Consider the following 24,026-nt stretch of genomic DNA (forward strand, 5'->3'; position numbering starts at 1 on the left):
TGTGTAATATATATATGTGTTCGGGTTTAAAGGGATGAGGTGGGAACCCTAATAGTGACGGATTGGTATGAAGCCCCCCGGGGTTCCCCCGTATGGAAGGTGTGGATCCAGAAGGAGAGATGATGAAGTAGAAATCTCTCTCTGTCTCCTCCTCTATGGGGATCAGGAATGTCATCAATGATCATGTCACCGAGTTTGTGGATTGGATGATTTGCCCCCACACACTGATCGGGTTGTCTAACAGATCACATTGAGGCCGGGGGGGGGAGGGGGGGAGGGTTATACATTGTACACATTTACTAATATATGTGTAAATTGCAGCGGACACGTCACCCCTCCCCCCACTATTATCTGCACCCCTAACTCTATCATTGTATTGCAGGCTGGCTGGGAAGTGATGTGGGAAGTTTTGTTGTATTTTGAAGCTTTATAATCCTTCCCAGGATATGAGATTAGAGATAATGATGAATGACGGGCCGGGAATTATTATCAGTCTGATGATTGCAGTAATATCTCACATGTGCGGTGCGATCTCCATCTACATACGTGTGCCCGACCCGTGTGTGCCCCTTTACTTTTACATTTCTTTTATACTTTTTTTTGGTTTCAATTTATTGCTCTCACAAGGGGAGAACAATACTTCTCATGAAAGCTTTGGGCATCTTTATGTCTCCCCGACCCCTCGTAGGAGATAATGAGGGTCAGATAGCGACTGATGAGATGGTCCCCCGGCTGTACAGGACATCACTGACACTGAGGCTCGGGTTTTCACTAGTGCGACTTTTCATGCGATTTGGGACTGAAAAGTCGCACGACAACTCGTACCCCATGATTTCCAATGAGTACCGTTCATATGGGTGCGACTTCAAAGTAGTCCCTGCACTACTTTGGTCCCACTTTGATGCAACTTGAGGTCCATAGACCTCAAGAATACACAGGCATTGCTTCAAGTCGCGGTAAAAAAAAAAAAAAATAAATAAATCGCACAACTTTGGGGACGCAATAGTGGAAACATAGCCTGAAGGAGAGAAAATCCTCCCCACTTCCAACTTCATTCCTCACAGAGGAGATCTGGGACCCGATGATCCTTCATCTCCTCTGTGTACAGCTGACCTGAGAGCTTACCATGGGGGGGGGGGGTAGGTGATCCAACAGAGTGCAGACACTCTTTCTTTTCTAATATTATAGGATAGAACCAGAGGGAGGGGTAATGTGATTGGGCGGAGTGTAATGGTTCTCTCTCTGGACATTCTGTATGAAAAGGTCTCCATCATCTGATTGTTTTCAGACGTTCCTGTACTGCCCCTCCCCCATAGTGACCCCACATTGCCCCCCCCCATGGTTCTTTTTCCCCATCCCAGTGTCCCCCCTGTTCTCCCCTCCATGGTTCCCCATATTACCCGATCACTCCAGGATTGTCTCCTTCAACTTCTCGTCGGTCTCTGACTGCAGCATCATGTGAGAGGAGGGGGGAGGGGTGTCCTCCATTTTCTTGTAGCTCAGAGAGGGGGAGGGGTTGTCCTCCATTTTCTTGTAGCTCAGAGAGGGGGAGGGGGTGTCCTCCATTTTCTTGCAGCTCAGAGAGGGGGAGGGGTGTCCTCCATTTTCTTGTAGCTCAGAGAGGGGGAGGGGTGTCCTCCATTTTCTTGTAGCTCAGAGAGGGGGAGGGGATGTCCTCCATTTTCTTGTAGCTCAGATAGGGGGAGGGGGTGTCCTCCATTTTCTTGTAGATCAGAGAGGGGGAGGGGTGTCCTCCATTTTCTTGTAGCTCAGATAGGGGGAGGGGTGTCCTTCATTTTCTTGTAGCTCAGGGATTCAATCTTCCTGTAATGACACGATGACTTCTCATTGTTTAGAAGAAATGTGTCCATTGATGAAGATCTTCCTCCATTACATACAATGGGGGTTGATTTATTAAAGGAAAATCCACTGTGCACTACAAGTCGCTTTAGATCTGAGGGAAAGCTCTGCTGATTTCCATCAGCCAATCATGTGCAAGCAAAAATGCTGTTTATTTTCCTTGCATGCCCCCCTTAGATCTACAGCAACTTGTAGTGCACAGTGGATTTGCCTTTAGTAAATCAACCCGACTGTCTCCGTGGGGCAGGGAGTGTCCTCCATTTTCTTGTAGCTCAGAGAGGGGGAGGGGTGTCCTCCATTTTCTTGTAGCTCAGAGAGGGGGAGGGGGTGTTCTCCATTTTCTTGTAGCTCAGACAGGGGGAGGGGTGTCCTCCATTTTCTTGTAAATCAGAGAGGAGGAGGGGGTGTTCTCCATTTTCTTGTAGCTCAGAGAGGGGGAGGGGTGTTCTCCATTTTCTTGTAGCTCAGAGAGGGGGAGGGGGTGTTCTCCATTTTCTTGTAGCTCAGAGAGGGGGAGGGGGTGTTCTCCATTTTCTTGTAGCTCAGACAGGGGGAGGGGTGTCCTCCATTTTCTTGTAAATCAGAGAGGAGGAGGGGGTGTTCTCCATTTTCTTGTAGCTCAGAGAGGGGGAGGGGGTGTTCTCCATTTTCTTGTAGCTCAGAGAGGGGGAGGGGTGTCCTCCATTTTCTTGTAGATCAGAGAGGGGGAGGGGATGTCCTCCATTTTCTTGTAGATCAGAAATTCAATCTTCCTGTAATGACACGATGACTTCTTATTGTTTAGAAGAAATGTGTCCATTGATGAAGATCTTCCTCCTTTATATACAATGTATATAAATCCATGGGGGAGGGGGAGTCCTGTGTCATCAGCCCCGCCCAATGTATCCGCCCACTTCCTCTCCTAACTCAGCTTTACCCTTTCACTGCTGGAACTTTCCTATTCCTGATGTATTTCCCATGAACATGTAGCTCCGCCCACACATGATCTATTATGGGACAATAAAACGACGTTTGATTTATGACGTCTCTCTGTATTTATAGAAATGTTTATCTCCCCGATTTACCGATTTATTATCTTCCCCCATTAGACACATGAGAGCTAGATATGAGCTGTGCACTGTCTGTTCTCCTGTATATACCCCTCTGTGTTAATCACAGATACCATAATAAATTGCATCTACATATCTTTCAAAATGTGTCAAATTGCACATTAGGATATTAAGTGGACTCCCAATAAGGGGATAAAATCGGAATTATATTTCTCCCCTTGTGCTTACTAAATTAGTTACGCTCTTGCACGTTGAGTCTGTACTAATATCATACTCAATTGAGTTTATACTTTTTAGCCCTTTTCGTGGTTGGGAATAGAGCACAATCGCATCACAACCACAAGTAATGAGGGATCTATTGGATCAGATGAAACTTTTTCACTTGGGTTGTTATATATTTAATCCTTTGTACACCTGGGTGCTATCTCCTTGGGACTTATGCACTCTCAGGAATACTGTTAGAATTGTCAGTGTACAGTTTACAATGTTTACGTTGTATGATCAATTAGTAATTATGTAGGATATTTCTGTTATTCGATATTCCTTTTTTTAGATTGCTTATGTGAGCCCATTCACGTGCCTCCCGATCGGTGCCTCCCCGCTTGCGGTTTGGGCCATCAGGTCCCTGCGATGCCCACGTGGCTGCATGCTCCCCGGTTTGGGGATCATGTTCCCTGATGTGCCTTCCCGGCAGGGTGGGGAGCTTTTCCATCTGTGCTCCCTTTCTTTTTCCCCCCTTGGGTGGCCGGTTGTCCCGGGTCGGCCGATTATGGGTGTGATCACCCTGCCGGCGGCGTCCCTCATCACCTCCGGACGTTGCGTGCGATGTGCGCATGCGTGCTGGTTCGCGCGTGCGTGCGACGTCGTGACGTCACGTTTTTTTACGGCGGAAGTGACGACGGTGGTCGGGGCTTTGCCTTGAGGGATGCCGAGGGAGCCACACGAGGTCTGCCAATGGCGGCCACAGCCTTCCTCCACACACCAGGGCTGGGGGGCGGAAGGAACGACACCTATTGCCAATTTGGTACTAATTAAGGACACTATATAATGAGGGTTGATCCGGTTGTGATCCCCTCATACCTTTCCTTGGATGGCCAGACTCTCCTCTCTATTTGCAGGAGTGAGTATGAAACTATCAGAAATTCGACTATCAATGTTTTGTCAGATTACACAGAACAATAATTTTTATCTATTTTTAACTTTGATTTATGGGCACATCGGCCTTTGATGCCGCAGATTTAGATACCTGGTAACATCTTGCACTTACCGTATATACTGGAGTATAAGTCGAATTTTTCAGCACATTTTTTTGTGCTGAAAGTGCCCCCCTCGACTTATACTCGAGTCAAGCACTTCTGCAGCAAAAATTTTCATTTTCTGAACCGATTTGGGGCCCCGTATCTCAGGGCCACTTGGTGCTAGAAACCCCAAGTTTGGTATGCAAACCCAGTGGACCTGGTACCACAACATATCCAAAGCTGAAGCTCCTAGAACTAAGTGACCCCGAGATACGGGGCCCCAAAATCGGTTCGGAAAATGTCATTCTCTGCTGCAAAAAATTGCTTGACATTTTCTGAACCGACTTTGGGGCCCCATATCTCAGGGCCACTTGGTGCTAGGAACCCCAAATTTGGTGTGCAAACCCAGTGGAACTGGTACCATAACATATCCAAAGCTGGGGTTCCTAACACCAAGTGGCCCTGAGATACGGGGCCCCAAAACTGGTTCGGAAAATGTCATTCCTGCTGCAGAAAAGTGCTTGACATTTTCTGAACTGATTTTTGGGGCCCTGTATCTCGGGGCCACTTGGTGCTAGAAACCCTGGATTTGGAAATTTTATGGTGCTAGTTCCACTGGGTTTGCACACCAAATTTGGGGTTCTTAGCACTAAGTGGCCCCGAGATACGGGGCCCCAAATTCGGTCAACTGTGTCTATCTGCAGCAATGTCATTTCGGGACCCTTTGGGTCCAGAGACCCCAAATTTTGGCTGCAGCTAGGGGGCATCTAGGAACCCTTAACTACCGAGCTTGAAGTTCAGGGGACCTATGGCTGCAAATGGGCACAGTGAGGCATGCAAATGGGCACAGTGAGGCTGCAAATGGGCACAGTGAGGCTGCAAATGGGCATTGTTGACCCTCTTTTCCACTTACAGTAGCTGTGAAATTTCTCACCCTCGTCTTCTACTCGGGTCAATAAGTTTTTCCCATTTTTTTGTGGTAAATTAGGGCCTCGACTTATACTCGGAACGACTTATACTCGAGTATATACGGTATTCTTCAATTACACGATATACACACATTCATTAATTTTTTTCTCCCACTCTCCTTTGAACACTCACCTGTGTTATTTTCATGCACACCCATTTTTGATATTTTTCACAGTACCATCCACTTTGCACAACTGTCACTCCCCTTTCTCATTACTGCTACTGTCAGTATTTAAAGATAAGGTTATTCCTGGCATATTATACATCAGTTATACCAACACAGTTATCTGATCAACATCTTTATTATAAATTTTACATGATGGATACACCTAACCTGTAATAGATCATTACAACACTTCCTGACCACCCTATATATAGATAAATTCAATTACTATTAACATGGGTTTGTCCATGAGCTAACGCTCTGATAATTGTCGTAGGTTCTGGCCCCACCTCCCCTGTGGTGTGTCGGTGGGGAGGCAACTATACGTGTGACTCCTTGTAAGCCACATCAAGTGGATTCCTGTTCCCCTCTTTCCGGGGTGCTGCTACATGTGGGCACAATGGATGGCCTGGCTGCTATGTGGGGAGGCTCCGATCGAGGGGTACATCCAAATTCAGTGGTAATTATGTACATTATGTTACTCAACAAACTCGTCTATGCTATAACTCTTTAAAATGAGTTGGACATGTTATAATTTTTTTTTTCCTTAGCAAACTCATCCTCTGAAGAGACCCCAAACTTCATGGGTCGAAACGCGTCAGTATTGTTGTGCAATGGCTTTATCATATGCTATGTATAACCTCTATGTTTGCTATTGTCTGTATTTGGTATGGGTATTTCCCCACTTGAGCTCACAATTCATATTGATATATTCGCTACATCTATTTATCACTTTACAATAAAAATCCATGCTTTACATCTATGCTTGGCTCATATCTATAGTTAGCTGCCAAAAAAACCCCGCTGGGGGACTCCTTTCCATTTTTTTCCAGAGGGAAATTGCTTGACCCTTATGCACTTTTTGCCACCGTTACATTGAGACACTTTGCACAGACATCTTTACTCCAAGAACACTTTACTGCATCACTTGAACACTGTGCTCAGACACCTTTAGCTTTCTTTTTTCTACAAGGAATCTTCTATTCCCATCACACCAAAACGGATTACAGTTAACGAGCTCCGACTAGCTGGTGAAGAACATCAGATCTGCAACGTGGACTTTATTGCCAAAACTCATAGAAGGGCCCTTGCCATTGTTAAATATCATCTTGTGTTTCTTTTGGAGGAATTCTTTTGCTGAGTTGGCGCTGTTGCTCAGCAGATTTATTACCTCCTCTTGTGACAACTTTCCCCTTTACTGGTTCAAGTAAAATATTCATAGACCCTAAACATACCTCCCAACTTTTTGAGATGGGAACAAGGGACACCTATTAGCAAAAGTATGCAGGCATAGGACACACCCCTTGTCACGCCCCCTTAAAGGGGAATTGTACAAAAAAACAAGATTGGTTAAACCCACAAGTGCTTTTTTACCACTACTATTCCTTCATATTGGCTTTTGGAATTTACAAATGCAGCAATTTAGAAATCAGATGAAAGGTTTAGCACTGGGAAACACTTTAAGATAGATAAAAAGTGCATTTTATATTGAGTTGTCTGTTTATTGTCACACAGTGATACAAGGATGTCTGAACCCAGAGTGTCAGGTGGGTTGGAAGATTCACAAGGTCATGGCCGTGCAGATGAGCAGGTAATTCTAAGCAGTCCTCTAGGGGGCCGTGCTACACAAACACCAACATGTTTCGGAGTCCTATATGCTCCTTCTTCAGGGAAGGTTTAAACAGTCTTGGTGAATATAGAGCCTGAAAGTGGATACACAGCGTATACAGCCAACCAGAATATAAAAACAATATTTCAGGATCCAGTGAAGTGGGTAAAGGGAGCGCAAAAAAAATCCCCCCGGCTCAGGCCGGGCCCACGGGATATACACAGAGATAACCTCACAAGCAATGAGTCCCCAGCCTCTGACGCAACCACGAGTATTTGGTAATCCCTCCTGGATGGTACTAATAACCAGATACAGCTTGGAAGTCCGTTCCCAGGGAGAGGGTTCAGAGCGGTTATACTCCAGAAAGTTTCTGCTCAAAAGAATCCTCCCTGCCTGGTATGGCCTTCATGCAGAAGACTGAACAGTTTGGTTTTCTGCATGCAGGCCATACCAGGCAGGGAGGATTCTTTTAAGCAGAAACTTTTTGGAGTATAACCGCTCTGAACCCTCTCCCTGGGAACGGACTGGACTGTATCTGGTTATTAGTACCATCCAGGAGGGATTACCAAATACTTGTGGTTACTTCAGAGGCTGGGGACTGTCTCATTGCTTGTGAGGTTATCTCTGTGTATATCCCGTGGGCCCGGCCTGAGCCGGGGGGATTTTTTGCACTCCCTTTACCCTCTTCACTGGATCTTGTAATATTGTTTTTATATTCTGGTTGTATACGCTGTGTATCCACTCTCAGGCACATTATTTACCAAGACTGTTTAAACCTTCCCTGAAGAAGGAGCATAAAGGACTCCGAAACATGTTGGTGTTTGGTTTATACACATATTGTACATTGATTGGTGCTACTTTGTGCTTTGCAGCCACTGACCATTAATTCTATGTAACATTGTTGAATGTACCAGATTTTTTATCAATACTTTTTAACTTTTGATAACAATAAATACTTTGAATTTACATTTTGCCCAGCCTGCGTCTGTACACTTTTTGAGCCCTAAAAGTCCCGCCTGTTTTTAGGGGGGTTTCCTTCCAAACAAATGAGCTTAGCTCTTCCCCCCTGGCTACTCTCATCACGTCTCTCCCACCTGGGAGATCAGCCACATCCACTTGGTACTGGAAATAGTCAAAGCTGAAGTCCTTACCAAATCTTCAGGGTCAAATGGTCCAGAATGCAGCAGAAAGCTAATGTGTTTTGGCTTACAAAGCCTTACTCATAGCTCTCCGGTCTACCTCACACTGCTGTAGGCCTGCTACTATTACCTTACAAAAATAAGGGTCATAGTGTTATTTGCAACAGCAAATTTAATATGGCATTACAAATTGTTCTGCAGCTGTTGAACTGTTGCCAAGGCTGTAATTGTTTTTTGAAAAGGGTCCACCCTGTGCTCTGGAGGAAGAATTGTGTTGGGTTTACGGTGCTTGGTGGGCATCGCCAACACCCAAGGCCTAATTTCTCCACAGATGTGTGACAATTGTGTCAAATTTTCAATTTACGACCAGAATCAAGCATCTCCTGTGCAAAAATATCAGTGTTGGGTTACAGTGCTTTGGCATTAATAATACCTGAAAAACGAAAATTGAATCTCAAATGCTTACCACAATTTTCCTTCCCTGATGAGCTCCATGTCTGCCTACCACTGGACATGCCCAGCCCCATACCCCCACCTGTCAGGACCTAACTCATAAATTTGACTCTCTCCTCCAGGCCAGTGTTATGTACCTAGAGATCCGCACCTGGGTAGGAGTTTGTACTGACATGGAGCTTATCAGGAAAGGAAAATTGCAGTAAGTATTTGATATTTAATTTTCCGTTTTCCTGACGACTCCATCTCAGCCTCCCACTGGAAATTAACTAGGCAGGCAGATGAATTAATATTGGAGTTGACCTACCACACATTTCAAAAACTGAATGACCGCAATATACAGGGATATACAATGTAATACTGACACATAATCACACACATAGGTTGGACTTGATGGACTTGTGTCTTTTTTCAACCTCACCTACTATGTAACTATGTATGTTAAAAGTGTTGGGCTATAGGTATGTGGAAGTACGTATCCTTCAGATCTATGGAAAGGAGCCTCATCCAGTGATCTCCGTCATCTCAGTTATGTGTTATGAAGTCTCACTTCCCTAGTGGCAATGTACTGATCGTATGCAGTGCTTATCCATGACAAATTTTGCTTTTTCCCCCCGGCTGCCTCGGCTCACAGTCCAGATATTTTTCTTATTTATTATGTTATTAAATAATTATATTAAATACAATTATTTTCATTTTCTTATTTTGTCAACATTGTTTTGCTGTTTTGTTAATTTCCCAACAGTGAAGTATGGACAGCATGGATTCCCAACTGAGAATGTGCTTTGCCCTTTTACTGTGCTCTTTTCTTCTTTTGTCTTTTTTGTATTTCTGCTTTTTTTTTTTTTTTTCAAGATTTCTTCGAGTGTTTTTTAAACTTTTCAGCTATTTGGACCGGCACCATCTAGTGTCTGCTCTGCACACTGCGCCCTCTGTGTTAACCGTTATTTTAGTGCTCCTCCCAATGAGACAATTACAGTAAATACCAGTCTAAGAATGTACAAATCATCACTTCCTGTATTTTGTTCCTGTTTTCGGACATTTTAGAGCTGATTCCAGAAGGTTAAACATCTTCTCAGTCTCCATCCTGAACACACGGCCACCAATAGGGACAGCACAGGATCTCTTCTACATCAGACCACACAGGTAAGTCATGTGGATGTCCTATTCATAGTACAGGACTCCTGTCCCTGCTATAGACATATCAATCATCTGTGATCGAGTCTTCCCCCCTTGTGATTAATGATCTGGCCTATATATATATACAGTATCTCACAAAAGTAAGTACACCCCTCAGTGACATTTGTGTAAATCTTTTCTTCTATCTTTTCATGTGACAACACAGAAGAAATGACACTTGTCTACAATGCTGTGTGTTGAGTTATTTTGAGGGGACAGCAAATTTACACTGTTATACAAGCTGTACACTCACTACTTTACATTGTAGACAAGTGTCATTTCTTCAGTGTTGTCACATGAAAAGAGAGAAGAAAAGATTTACAAAAATGTGACTGAGGGGTGTACTTACTTTTATGAGATACTGTGTATATATATATATACACACACACACACACACACATACAGGTCTTTTTTTCTCAGAAAATATGTACAGGAACTCTAACATGAACCCCCCAAAAGACCCCCCCTCCACACTCTCCAAAGCGCATTAAATAGTGGGTGTGGTCAAATGTCACTAACAGTGGGAGGGTCTTAAAGGAGTGCATTACATACAGAGCGCAGTGTTCAGGAAAGGGGGAGGGGTTACATACAGAGTCCAGTGTTCGGGGGGGGGGGGTGCCTACAGAATGCAGAGTTTAGCCTTCCACAGTTGCTTATCTCTACATCTCCCATCCACATCTAACTTTCACCCAGTTCCAGCTGAAAAAAGCCCTGTATGTGTATGTATATATATCGATTGTTTTTGAAGACTCGGTCTCTGTCTGTCACCTTGGTATAGAGGGTCCCCGCTCTCTCTAAGGCAAACGGGGAAGGTCCCTATTGTCGGACTCGGCTCGCTCAGCGGGGGATCGCTCCGTTTGTTCCCAGCTGAGCAGTCGGATGTCCGGTCCGTCTCCGATCACTGTGCAGAGACCTGTCAGTGTCCCCCTCTCCTCTATGGGGAGATCGAATGAAAACAGACAGATTGTCCATTTCCATCCGATCCGCTGGATGTATAGTGAGCGTATCGCCATCCGTCTGTATTCAGCGGATTTTGTCGGATCGGATGCCAGGCGGGTGTCAGAGGATACATATCTACTGACATCCACTTCCCCATAGAGGACAATGCACAGACGGACCCGATCAGTCCGATCGCGTGAAAGGGGCCTAATTATTGATTGAGCTATTTTTGCTGATCTGTGATTTCAGATTTTACTTCTCAATGTTGGTTTCCTCTCCTGTACATAGTGCCCACTGTCATACCCTCCACACTCCTCTCCTGTATATACTGCCCACTGTCATATCCTCCACACTCCTCTCCTGTACATACTGCCCACTGTCATACCCTCCACACTCCTCTCCTGTACATACCGCCCACTGTCATACCCTCCACACTCCTCTCCTGTACATACCGCCCACTGTCATACACTCCACACTCCTCTCCTGTACATACCACCCACTGTCATATCCTCCACACTCCTCTCCTGTACATACCGCCCACTGTCATACCCTCCACACTCCTCTCCTGTACATACCGCCCACTGTCATACCCTCCACACTCCTCTCCTGTACATACCGCCCACTGTCATACACTCCACACTCCTCTCCTGTACATACCGCCCACTGTCATACCCTCCACACTCCTCTCCTGTACATACCGCCCACTGTCATACCCTCCACACTCCTCTCCTGTACATACCGCCCACTGTCATACCCTCCACACTCCTCTCCTGTACATACTGCCCACTGTCATACCCTCCACACTCCTCTCCTGTACATACTGCCCACTGTCATACCCTCCACACTCTCCTCTCCTGTACATACCGCCCACTGTCATACCCTCCACACTCCCCTCCTGTACATAGTGCCCACTGTCATACCCTCCACACTCCTCTCCTGTACATACTGCCCACTGTCATACCCTCCACACTCTCCTCTCCTGTACATACCGCCCACTGTCATACCCTCCACACTCCCCTCCTGTACATACTGCCCACTGTCATACCCTCCACACTCCTCTCCTGTACATACTGACCACTGTCATATCCTCCACACTCCTCTCCTGTACATACTGCCCACTGTCATACCCTCCACACTCCCCTCCTGTACATACTGCCCACTGTCATACCCTCCACACTCCCCTCCTGTACATAGTGCCCACTGTCATACCCTCCACACTCCTCTCCTGTACATACTGCCCACTGTCATACCCTCCACACTCCCCTCCTGTACATACCGCCCACTGTCATATCCTCCACACTCCTCTCCTGTACATACTGCCCACTGTCATACCCTCCACACTCCTCTCCTGTACATACCGCCCACTGTCATACCCTCCACACTCCTCTCCTGTACATACCGCTCACTGTCATACCATACACACATCTCTCCTGTACATACCGCTCACTGTCATACCATCCACACTCCCCTCCTGTACATAGTGCCCACTGTCATACCCTCCACACTCCTCTCCTGTACATACTGCCCACTGTCATACCCTCCACACTCCCCTCCTGTACATACTGCCCACTTTCATACCCTCCACACTCCCCTCCTGTACATAGTGCCCACTGTCATACCCTCCACACTCCTCTCCTGTACATACTGCCCACTGTCATACCCTCCACACTCCTCTCCTGTACATACTGCCCACTGTCATACCCTCCACACTCCTCTCCTGTACATACCGCCCACTGTTATATCCTCCACACTCCTCTCCTGTACATACTGCACACTGTCATATCCTCCTCACTCCTCTCCTGTACATACCGCCCACTGTCATACCTTCCACACTCCCCTCCTGTACATACTGCCCACTGTCATACCCTCCACACTCCCCTCCTGTACATACTGCCCACTGTCATACCCTCCACACTCCCCTCCTGTACATAGTGCCCACTGTCATACCCTCCACACTCCTCTCCTATGCATACTAACCACTGTCATACATACCACACTCCTCTCCTGTACATACTGCCCAATGTCATACCCTCCACACTCCTCTCCTGTACATACTGCCCACTGTCATACCCTCCACACTCCTCTCCTGTACATACTGCCCACTGTCATACCCTCCACACTCCTCTCCTGTACATACCGCCCACTGTTATATCCTCCACACTCCCCTCCTGTACATACCGCCCACTGTCATATCCTCCACACTCCTCTCCTGTACATACTGCCCACTGTCATACCCTCCACACTCCTCTCCTGTACATACCGCTCACTGTCATACCCTCCACACTCCTCTCCTGTACATACCGCCCACTGTCATATCCTCTACACTCCTCTCCTGTACATACCGCCCACTGTCATATCCTCCACACTCCTCTCCTGTACATACTGCCCACTGTCATATCCTCCACACTCCTCTCCTGTACATACTGCCCACTGCCATACCCTCCACACTCCTCTCCTGTACATACTGCCCACTGTCATACCCTCCACACTCCTCTCCTGTACATACCGCCCACTGTCATATCCTCTGCACTCCTCTCCTGTACATACCACCCACTGTCATACCCTCCACACTCCTCTCCTGTACATACTGCCCACTGTCATACCCTCCTCTCCTGTACATACTGCCCACTGTCATACCCTCCACACTCCCCTCCTGTACATACTGCCCACTGTCATACCCTCCACACTCCCCTCCTGTACATAGTGCCCACTGTCATACCCTCCACACTCCTCTCCTGTACATACTGCCCACTGTCATACCCTCCACACTCCTCTCCTGTACATACTGCCCACTGTCATACCCTCCACACTCCCCTCCTGTACATACTGCCCACTGTCATACCCTCCACACTCCCCTCCTGTACATAGTGCCCACTGTCATACCCTCCACACTCCCCTCCTGTACATACTGCCCACTGTCATACCCTCCGCACTCCTCTCCTGTACATACTGCCCAATGTCATACCCTCCACACTCCTCTCCTGTACATACTGCCCACTGTCATACCCTCCACACTCCTCTCCTGTACATACTGCCCACTGTCATACCCTCCACACTCCCCTCCTGTACATAGTGCCCACTGTCATACCCTCCACACTCCCCTCCTGTACATACTGCCCACTGTCATACCCTCCGCACTCCTCTCCTGTACATACTGCCCAATGTCATACCCTCCACACTCCTCTCCTGTACATACTGCCCACTGTCATACCCTCCACACTCCTCTCCTGTACATACTGCCCACTGTCATACCCTCCACACTCCTCTCCTGTACATACTGCCCACTGTCATACCCTCCACACTCCTCTCCTGTACATACTGCCCACTGTCATACCCTCCACACTCCCCTCCTGTACATACTGCCCACTGTCATACCCTCCACACTCCCCTCCTGTACATACTGCCCACTGTCATACCCTCCACACTCCTCTCCTGTACATACTGCCCACTGTCATACCCTCCACTCTCCTCTCCTGTACATACCGCCCACTGTCATACCCTCCACACTCCTCTCCTGTACATACTGCCCACTGTCATACCCTCCACACTCCTCTCCTGTACATACTGCCCACTGTCATACCCTCCACACTCCTCTCCTGTACATACCGCCCACTGTTATATCCTCCACACTCCTCTCCTGTACATACTGCCCACTGTCATATCCTCCACACTCCTCTCCTGTACATACCGCCCACTGTCATACCTTCCACACTCCCCTCCTGTACATACCGCCCACTGTCATATCCTCCACACTCCTCTCCTGTACATACTGCCCACTGTCATACCCTCCACACTCCTCTCCTGTACATACCGCTCACTGTCATACCCTCCACACTCCTCTCCTGTACATACTGCCCACTGTCATACCCTCCACACTCCTCTCCTGTACATACCGCCCACTGTCATATCCTCTACACTCCTCTCCTGTACATACCGCCCACTGTTATATCCTCCACACTCCTCTCCTGTACATACTGCCCACTGTCATATCCTCCACACTCCTCTCCTGTACATACTGCTCACTGTCATACCCTCCACACTCCTCTCCTGTACATAACACCCACTGACATATCCTCCACACTCCTCTCCTGTACATACTGCCCACTGTCATATCCTCCACACTCCTCTCCTGTACATACTGTCCACTGCCATACCCTCCACACTCCTCTCCTGTACATACTGCCCACTGTCATACCCTCCACACTCCTCTCCTGTACATACCGCCCACTGTCATATCCTCTACACTCCTCTCCTGTACATACCACCCACTGTCATACCCTCCACACTCCTCTCCTGTACATACTGCCCACTGTCATACCCTCCTCTCCTGTACATACTGCCCACTGTCATACCCTCCACACTCCTCTCCAGTACATACTGCCCACTGTCATATCCTCCACACCCCTCTCCTGTACATACCGCCCACTGTCATACCCTACACACTCCTCTCCTGTACATACCGCCCACTGTCATATCCTCTACACTCCTCTCCTGTACATACCACCCACTGTCATACCCTCCATACTCCTCTCCTGTACATACTGCCCACTGTCATACCCTCCTCTCCTCTACATACTACCCACTGTCATACCCTCCACACTACTCTCCAGTACATACTGCCCACTGTCATACCCTCCACACTCCTCTCCAGTACATACTGCCCACTGTCATACCCTCCACTCTCCTCTCCTGTACATACTACCCACTGTCATACCCTCCACACTCCTCTCCAGTACATACTGCCCACTGTCATACCCTCCTCTCCTCTACATACTACCCACTGTCATACCCTCCACACTCCTCTCCAGTACATACTGCCCACTGTCATACCCTCCACACTCCTCTCCAGTACATACTGCCCACTGTCATACCCTCCACTCTCCTCTCCTGTACATACTGCCCACTGTCATACCCTCCACACTCCCCTCCTGTACATACTGCCCACTGTCATACCCTCCACACTCCTCTCCTGTACATACTGCCCAATGTCATACCCTCCACACTCCTCTCCAGTACATACTGCCCACTGTCATACCCTCCACACTCCTCTCCTCTACATACTACCCACTGTCATACCCTCCACACTCCTCTCCAGTACATACTGCCCACTGTCATACCCTCCACACTCCTCTCCAGTACATACTGCCCAATGTCATACCCTCCACTCTCCTCTCCTGTACATACTGCCCACTGTCATACCCTCCACACTCCCCTCCTGTACATACTGCCCACTGTCATACCCTCCACACTCCCCTCCTGTACATACTGCCCACTGTCATACCCTCCTCTCCTCTACATACTACCCACTGTCATACCCTCCACACTCCTCTCCAGTACATACTGCCCACTGTCATACCCTCCTCTCCTCTACATACTACCCACTGTCATACCCTCCACACTCCTCTCCAGTACATACTGCCCACTGTCATACCCTCCACACTCCTCTCCAGTACATACTGCCCACTGTCATACCCTCCACACTCCCCTCCTGTACATACTGCCCACTGTCATACCCTCCACACTCCTCTCCTGTACATACTGCCCAATGTCATACCCTCCACACTCCTCTCCAGTACATACTGCCCACTGTCATACCCTCCACACTCCTCTCCTCTACATACTACCCACTGTCATACCCTCCACACTCCTCTCCAGTACATACTGCCCACTGTCATACCCTCCACACTCCTCTCCAGTACATACTGCCCACTGTCATACCCTCCACACTCCTCTCCTCTACATACTACCCACTGTCATACCCTCCACACTCCTCTCCTCTACATACTACCCACTGTCATACCCTCCACACTCCTCTCCTCTACATACTACCCACTGTCATACCCTCCACACTCCTCTCCTGTACATACTGCCCACTGTCATACCCTCCACACTCCTCTCCTCTACATACTACCCACTGTCATATCCTGGTCGATCACGAGCAATAGAAAAATACAGACGGCAGCAGGGAAGACAAGAGCCAGGCACTGGGTGAGAAGGCACAATCACCAGACGGTACCACCGATCGATGCTTACTCATAGCTCGATTGGAGGTAGTCAAACATGTACATAGAAAAGGGAAGTGGTTTAAAAACATGGATACATTGAGGAGGAAATGGGACTTTAAAATGAAGCGGTTGAAATGCGGAGGTGATGGTAAAAGTATAAAGTTTTATTTATATCAAGATAAGTAATTTTGTATATTACATATATGCACAAGATATGGACATGGTGATACAAAGGTATAAAAGAACACGTCAATGGCTCAGCACACCGCCCGTGCACCAGGAAGACGCAAGGTATTGCGAAACATGTAGGGCGGTGCACTGTGCTGATGCCATCACACCACATGTGACCCCGGCACGGGGGGTGTTTTGTTTTTATTTGTTTAGCCGGCTTTTTACTATTTGTCCTGTACTGTTGTTTGCGGGCATCCGCACGTTTTACCTAATAAACACGCTTTTCTACTACACGATTGGCGTCCCCCTCTCTCTCCTGTTTATCCACTCGGGACCCGGAGCCCGAGTGGGTCCTTTTTCGGAGCCTGAGAAGCGGCATATCGGGTATTTTTTCGTCCCCTGTATGATATCCACTTTCATCTGAGAGAACCGGACGTTGGAGACAGCGAACATCTATACAGCCACAGCTCCTTACAGAGGGTAATCTGTCTGCTTATATGACCCTGCGCTGGAGGGGGTCCACCTTGTCCGGTAAGGGTCTGAACACACAGATTACCGCTCTGTTTTTTGAAGATTCATTCATCCACCACATAAGCCCCTGGGAGTTCCTTTACATTCATTATTTTTCATCTTGGAACTTATCACATATCAGGAGTTATTTGCCCCTTTATGCCATACATGGTGGACATTATCATTTGTTTATTCACTTGTAATGTTGCAAATGGGATGAAAGAACTGAGGAGGTATGATAAGACTCTACTACAGTCGCTATGATGTAAATAGCGAAAAAAAAAAAAAGAAGAAATATTATCGTTCAGGATGTCTAAACCCGGAGATTTGGAGCTGCAATCTGCAACATAGTTAATTTAAATGTGTCCTGGCTGATATGTTGCAAAGGGCCAGCAATGTTACTTAATTCTTCGTGGCCAGAATTAGATAAAGAAAATAATATAGATAAAAAAGGGCCCAAAATACATTCCTGGGAATTACAGACCAGTTAGCCTAACATCAATAGTATGTAAACTCTTGGAGGGGATGATAAGGGACTATATACAAGATTTTAGTAATAAGAACGTTATCATTAGCAGTAATCAGCATGGATTCATGAAGAATCGTTCTTGCCAAACCAATCTATTAACCTTCTATGAGGAGGTGAGTTGCCATCTAGATAAAGGAAGGCCCGTAGACGTGGTGTATCTGGATTTTGCAAAAGCATTTGACACAGTTCCCCATAAACGTTTACTGTACAAAATAAGGTCCGTTGGCATGGACCATAGGGTGAGTACATGGATTGAAAACTGGCTACAAGGGCGAGTTCAGAGGGTGGTGATAAATGGGGAGTTCTCGGAATGGTCAGGGGTGGGTAGTGGGGTTCCCCAGGGTTCTGTGCTGGGACCAATCCTATTTAATTTGTTCATAACCAACCTGGAGGATGGGGTAAACAGTTCAATCTCTGTATTTGCAGACGATACTAAGCTAAGCAGGGCAATAACTTCTCCGCAGGATGTGGAAACCTTGCAAAAAGACCTGAACAAATTAATGGGGTGGGCGACTACATGGCAAATGAGGTTCAATGTAGAAAAATGTAAAATAATGCATTTGGGTGGCAAAAATATGAATGCAATCTATACACTGGGGGGAGAACCTCTGGGGGAATCTAGGATGGAAAAGGACCTGGGGGTCCTAGTAGATGATAGGCTCAGCAATGACATGCAATGCCAAGCTGCTGATAACAAAGCAAACAGAATATTAAAAGGCATTAAAAGGGGATCAACTCCAGAGATAAAATGATAATTCTCCCGCTCTACAAGACTCTGGTCCGGCTGCACCTGGAGTATGCTGTCCAGTTCTGGGCACCAGTCCTCAGGAAGGATGTACTGGAAATGGAGCGAGTACAAAGAAGGGCAACAAAGCTAATAAAGGGTCTGGAGGATCTTAGTTATGAGGAAAGGTTGTGAGCTCTGAACTTATTCTCTCTGGAGAAGAGACGCTTGAGAGGGGATATGATTTCAATTTACAAATACTGTACTGGTGACCCCACAATATATAAATACCGGACTGGTGACCCCACAATAGAAATAAAACTTTTTTGCAGAAGAGAGTTTAACAAGACTCGTGGCCACTCATTACAATTAGAAGAAAAGAGGTTTAACCTTAAACTACGTAGAGGGTTCTTTACTGTAAGAGCGGCAAGGATGTGGAATTCCCTTCCACAGGCGGTGGTCTCAGCGGGGAGCATTGATAGCTTCAGGAAACTATTAGATAATCACCTGAATGACCGCAACATACAGGGATATATAATGTAATACTGACACATAATCACACACATAGGTTGGACTTGATGGACTTGTGTCTTTTTTCAACCTCACCTACTATGTAACTATGTAACTATGATAAATAACTGAAATAAATGAAATAAGGACAGCGGAACCTAATAGTTCCGCTAATCCTGGAAACAATATATTGAAGTAACTAGGTAATATTCAATACATTAGAATTGTACATCTCACTAAAAAATGAAAAAAAGGGGGAAAAAAACTCTATTAGTTGGAAAATAAATGAATGAAGCCCATCTCATTTAACCTCTAATGGGCTGGACAGAAAACCGCACAGCGCATCGGAGGGTATGAATGAAAAATGAAATAAAAATGTGGCGGATTCATTAATGGAACTTCTGTGAATTCATTGATAGAAGTGTCACACATCCCACTCAAAATTCAGTCCCAAAGGCTGCCTGGTATTTAAAATAAAAATCCATGTAACTTCCCGTTTGCACAAAATATTAAACTTCTCTCCTCCTCTAAGTGGTTTCCTTATCTTTTCAATCCCCTGGATGGTAAGGCTTTTTGTGTCTTTCTGATGATTCATGTTCCAATGTCGCGCCGCGTTTGTGGCATGGTTTTATTCGATATCATAAAGATGATCATAAAGATGAAAAGCCAGTGGTGAACGTGCCCCTGAAGTGGCAGTTCAGGGGTGCCGTATAGTCACGGTGTGAAAGCACTTGATTTTATGGCACCATGGTCACTTCACCACAACACACGTTTTTCGCACCTGCCTCTTGGGCCGGGCCTTTTGGCCAGGACCAGGGGAAATTTTTATGCCTGGCCGGAGGGCCGGCCATTGTATAGCACAATGGCCACTTTCACTCTCCCATCTCACTATCTTCCCCACTCTTTCTTTTACCCCTGTTTGTCACCTTTTTGTCTTTTTTTTTGGTTGTCTTTGTATACACGTTTTGTCACTGTGTGGTGAGTAGGGTGTGGGTCCTCGGGCCTACTCTGAAAGTCTTTGGAGGGGGTGGACATAGGCCTTTTGGCTTGGTTCGCCCTCTCCTTTGAGGGGTCTCCCTTCGGGGGAGCCCCACTGTACTTGGGTCGGTCTGCTTCGGCAGACCTTCCAGTTGTGGGGGACCGCCTGGTTCTCGGCCAGATAGACCCTTTGTCTGAGTACAGGGGGTCCCCTAGTTACAAACATCCGACTTACAAACGACTCCTACTTACAAACGGAAGAAGACAACAGGAAGTGAGATGAAATCTACCCCTAGGAAGGGAAATTCACTCCTGTAAGAGCTATTATGGGGAAAAGGTACCTCCACTGATGCTTTATCACCAAGGCTTGTTTCCACAACAACCCAAAATTTTCAAAATCCAATTGTTATTGGGACAGAAAGTGAGGTGAAAGCTTCTGAACAGGAGCACAGACAGCGAAACAAATGTCACAGGGGTGAAAACCCTTCCCTATGCTATCCAAAAAGCTTAAAAATAGTTTTTTTGGCTGGAGCTACACTTAAAAAAATGTACCTGTTCCGACTTACAAACAGATTCAACTTAAGAACAAACCTACAGACCCTAACTTGTTTGTAACCCGGGGACCCCCTGTACCTCAGTCCCTGTCTGGAGCCTAACGCCCCGGGGGATCAGGGTAAAGTCCTTCCCTAGTGGAGGACTCTGTACACCCGTTGCACGTTTTTGTGTTTCACTCTCTATGTGTGGGCACTTTTTTTTGGCACCGGGTGGAAGTTTTTGAGGTGTGTTTTGCACGCCACTGGCTTTTCGATACAAAAAAAAAAAACATTTCACATTTCCCTGCATGTCAGTGGAAGAAATCAATTTAATATTGGACTTTCGTTTTGAACACTTTTATATTGCACATTAGTTCTGATTAATTTTTATATTTTTGTGTTTTTCACTGATGCAGCGTTGTCTCATTTATATTTTATTCACTGTTTTTTTGTGGGAGCACATAAGTGATAGCCACAGCAATCTCAGGTCTAAACATTTTCCTGCATAATAGCACGCAACTATCCTACTTTATTTGTATAAGATTATTGTTATGATATCATTTATTATCTGAGTAGTTTTCAGAGTTTGGCACTAGATGGCGCACCTGTTTTTAATTACTGTTTATTAAAGCGTTTGTTAACCCCGAAAAAATGCATCCTGCTCCTTTAAAACATGTTATATGACACAGTGCTTGTCCTGTGTCATTTGGCCCCCCGTAACACCTAAAAAACCTGGCTGATCCTGCCAGTTTCTCCTCTCGGTAAACTGACCACGGAGTGTCATGGCTGCTGAGACCAGACACCGTGGTCAGTTTACGTGCCTCTGTCATCAGCAGCTCTGCTATCTGTTCTCCTCTCTGCTCCTGTGTCCTCCTCCCCCCTCCCCCCTCCCCTCTCTGTGTGTGAGAGCCGCCCCTCTCCCCTCCCCTCTCTGTGTGTGAGAGCCGCCCCTTCCCCCTCCCCTCTCTGTGTGTGTGAGCCACCCCTCCCCCTACGCTCTCTGTCTGTGTGAGAGCCACCCCTCCCCCTCCCCTCTCTGTGTGTGAGAGCCACCCCTCCCCCTCCCCTCTCTGTCTGTGTGTGAGAGCCACCCCTCCCCCTCCCCTCTCTGTCTGTGTGTGTGAGCCACCCCTCCCCCCTCCCCCCTCTCTGTCTGTGTGTGTGAGCCAACCCTCCCCCCTCTCTGTCTGTGTGTGAGCCACCCCTTCCCCTCCCCTCTCTGTCTGTGTGTGTGTGAGCCACCCCTCCCCCCTCTCTGTCTGTGTGTGTGTGAGCCACCCCTCCCCCCTCTCTGTCTGTGTGTGTGTGTGTGAGCCACCCCTTCCCCTCCCCTCTCTGTGTGTGTGTGTGTGAGCCACCCCTCCCCCCTCTCTGTCTGTGTGTGTGTGAGCCACCCCTTCCCCTCCCCTCTCTGTCTGTGTGTGTGTGAGCCACCCCTCCCCCCTCTCTGTCTGTGTGTGAGCCACCCCTCCCCCCTCTCTGTCTGTGTGTGTGAGCCACCCCTCCCCCCTCTCTGTCTGTGTGTGTGAGCCACCCCTCCCCCCTCCCCTTTCTGTCTGTGTGTGTGTGAGCCACCCCTCCCCCCTCTTGCTGCTCTCATAACATGAACCTGTATACACCATCAGCCTCCTATTGCAGTGTTCCCCTCTGTTAATGATTTATAAATATAAATGCTGTAAATACCTCATTTAAGAGCCGGGATTGGGATCACATGACCAGCCAGCTCTCTCCTCCCCTCCTCCTCCCCTCCAGACTGACATCAGCAGAGGAATCTCAGCTCCGCCCTCTGCATCTCTCAGAGAAGGAAAGGAGAAAGCTGGCTGGTCATGTGATCGTAATCTCGTCAGTGAAATGAGGTATTTGCAGCATTTATTTTTATAAATCACACATAGAGGGGGGCACTACAATAGGAGGCAGTGCTGATGGTGTATACAGGTTAGAGTGGCTTAACAACCACTTTAAGTTTTGTGTTCAGACTATTTGGTTGCAGATTTCTTTCTTTTGTGGTTTGCATCAATTACTTTGTTTATTCTAGGGGTGCATCGAATGGAAATTTTGGTACTGAAAATGTAGGATGCACCAGACTGAAATCAGAAACCGAAAATTATAGTTTTTAAAAAAATATTTATATTTTTATATATAATTGTATTCTATTTAACTTTTTAATGAATATAATCAATTTAAATTAATATGAATCTATTGTTGGCCATTATTGGCACCTTTAGTGAAAGAAAGGTCAAGAAAAATGCAGTCTGCAGTCTCTGACCATCTCTTGTATCATGTCTGCAGTCTCTTACTTCAACTTTAACACACTGCTAATAGTATTAGCAAAAGTTCCATTCGGTGCACCTCTAGCAGACATAGTACAGGAGACGGTCAGAGACTGCAGACATAATACAGGAGATGATCAGAGACTGCAGACATAGTACAGGAGATGATCAGAGACTGCAGACATAATACAGGAGATGATCAGAGACTGCAGACATAGTACAGGAGATGATCAGAGACTGCAGACATAGTACAGGAGATGATCAGAGACTGCAGACATAGTACAGGAGATGATCAGAGACTGCAGACATAGTACAGGAGATGATCAGAGACTGCAGACATAGTACAGGAGATGATCAGAGACTGCAGACATAATACAGGAGATGATCAGAGACTGCAGACATAGTACAGGAGATGATCAGAGACTGCAGACATAGTACAGGAGATGATCAGAGACTGCAGACATAGCACAGGAGATGATCAGAGACTGCAGACATAATACAGGAGATGATCAGAGACTGCAGACATAATACAGGAGATGATCAGAGACTGCAGACATAGTACAGGAGATGATCAGAGACTGCAGACATAGTACAGGAGATGATCAGAGACTGCAGACATAGTACAGGAGATGGTCAGAGACTGCAGACATGATACAGGAGATGATCAGAGACTGCAGACATGATACAGGAGATGATCAGAGACTGCAGACATAATACAGGAGATGATCAGAGACTGCAGACATAATACAGGAGATGATCAGAGACTGCAGACATAGTACAGGAGATGATCAGAGACTGCAGACATAATACAGGAGATGATCAGAGACTGCAGACATAGTACAGGAGATGATCAGAGACTGCAGACATAGTACAGGAGATGATCAGAGACTGCAGACATAGTACAGGAGATGGTCAGAGACTGCAGACATGATACAGGAGATGATCAGAGACTGCAGACATAGTACAGGAGATGATCAGAGACTGCAGACATAGTACAGGAGATGGTCAGAGACTGCAGACATAGTACAGGAGATGATCAGAGACTGCAGACATAGTACAGGAGATGATCAGAGACTGCAGACATAGTACAGGAGATGGTCAGAGACTGCAGACATAATACAGGAGATGATCAGAGACTGCAGACATAGTACAGGAGATGATCAGAGACTGCAGACATAGTACAGGAGATGATCAGAGA

At 46.8% G+C, this 24,026-nt stretch overlaps 2 protein-coding genes across 3 annotated transcripts in view; one reads left to right on the forward strand and one right to left on the reverse strand.

Moving 5' to 3' along the window:
• The window catches only part of LOC141126579 (uncharacterized), a 927,381-nt gene that overhangs the window by 16,085 nt on the left and 887,270 nt on the right, over positions 1 to 24,026 (reverse strand). The gene's annotated exons all lie outside the window — the stretch shown is intronic.
• LOC141126592 (uncharacterized) overlaps positions 9,497 to 24,026 on the forward strand; it is a 57,180-nt gene continuing 42,650 nt past the window's right edge. The window contains exon 1 of the mRNA XM_073612514.1: positions 9,497 to 9,626. The gene's annotated coding sequence lies outside the window, so the exon portion shown is untranslated. The remainder of the gene's footprint in view (positions 9,627 to 24,026) is intronic.

Source organism: Aquarana catesbeiana, linkage group LG02 (genome assembly GCF_042186555.1).
Source record: "Aquarana catesbeiana isolate 2022-GZ linkage group LG02, ASM4218655v1, whole genome shotgun sequence".
NCBI classification, from domain to species: Eukaryota; Metazoa; Chordata; class Amphibia; order Anura; family Ranidae; genus Aquarana; species Aquarana catesbeiana.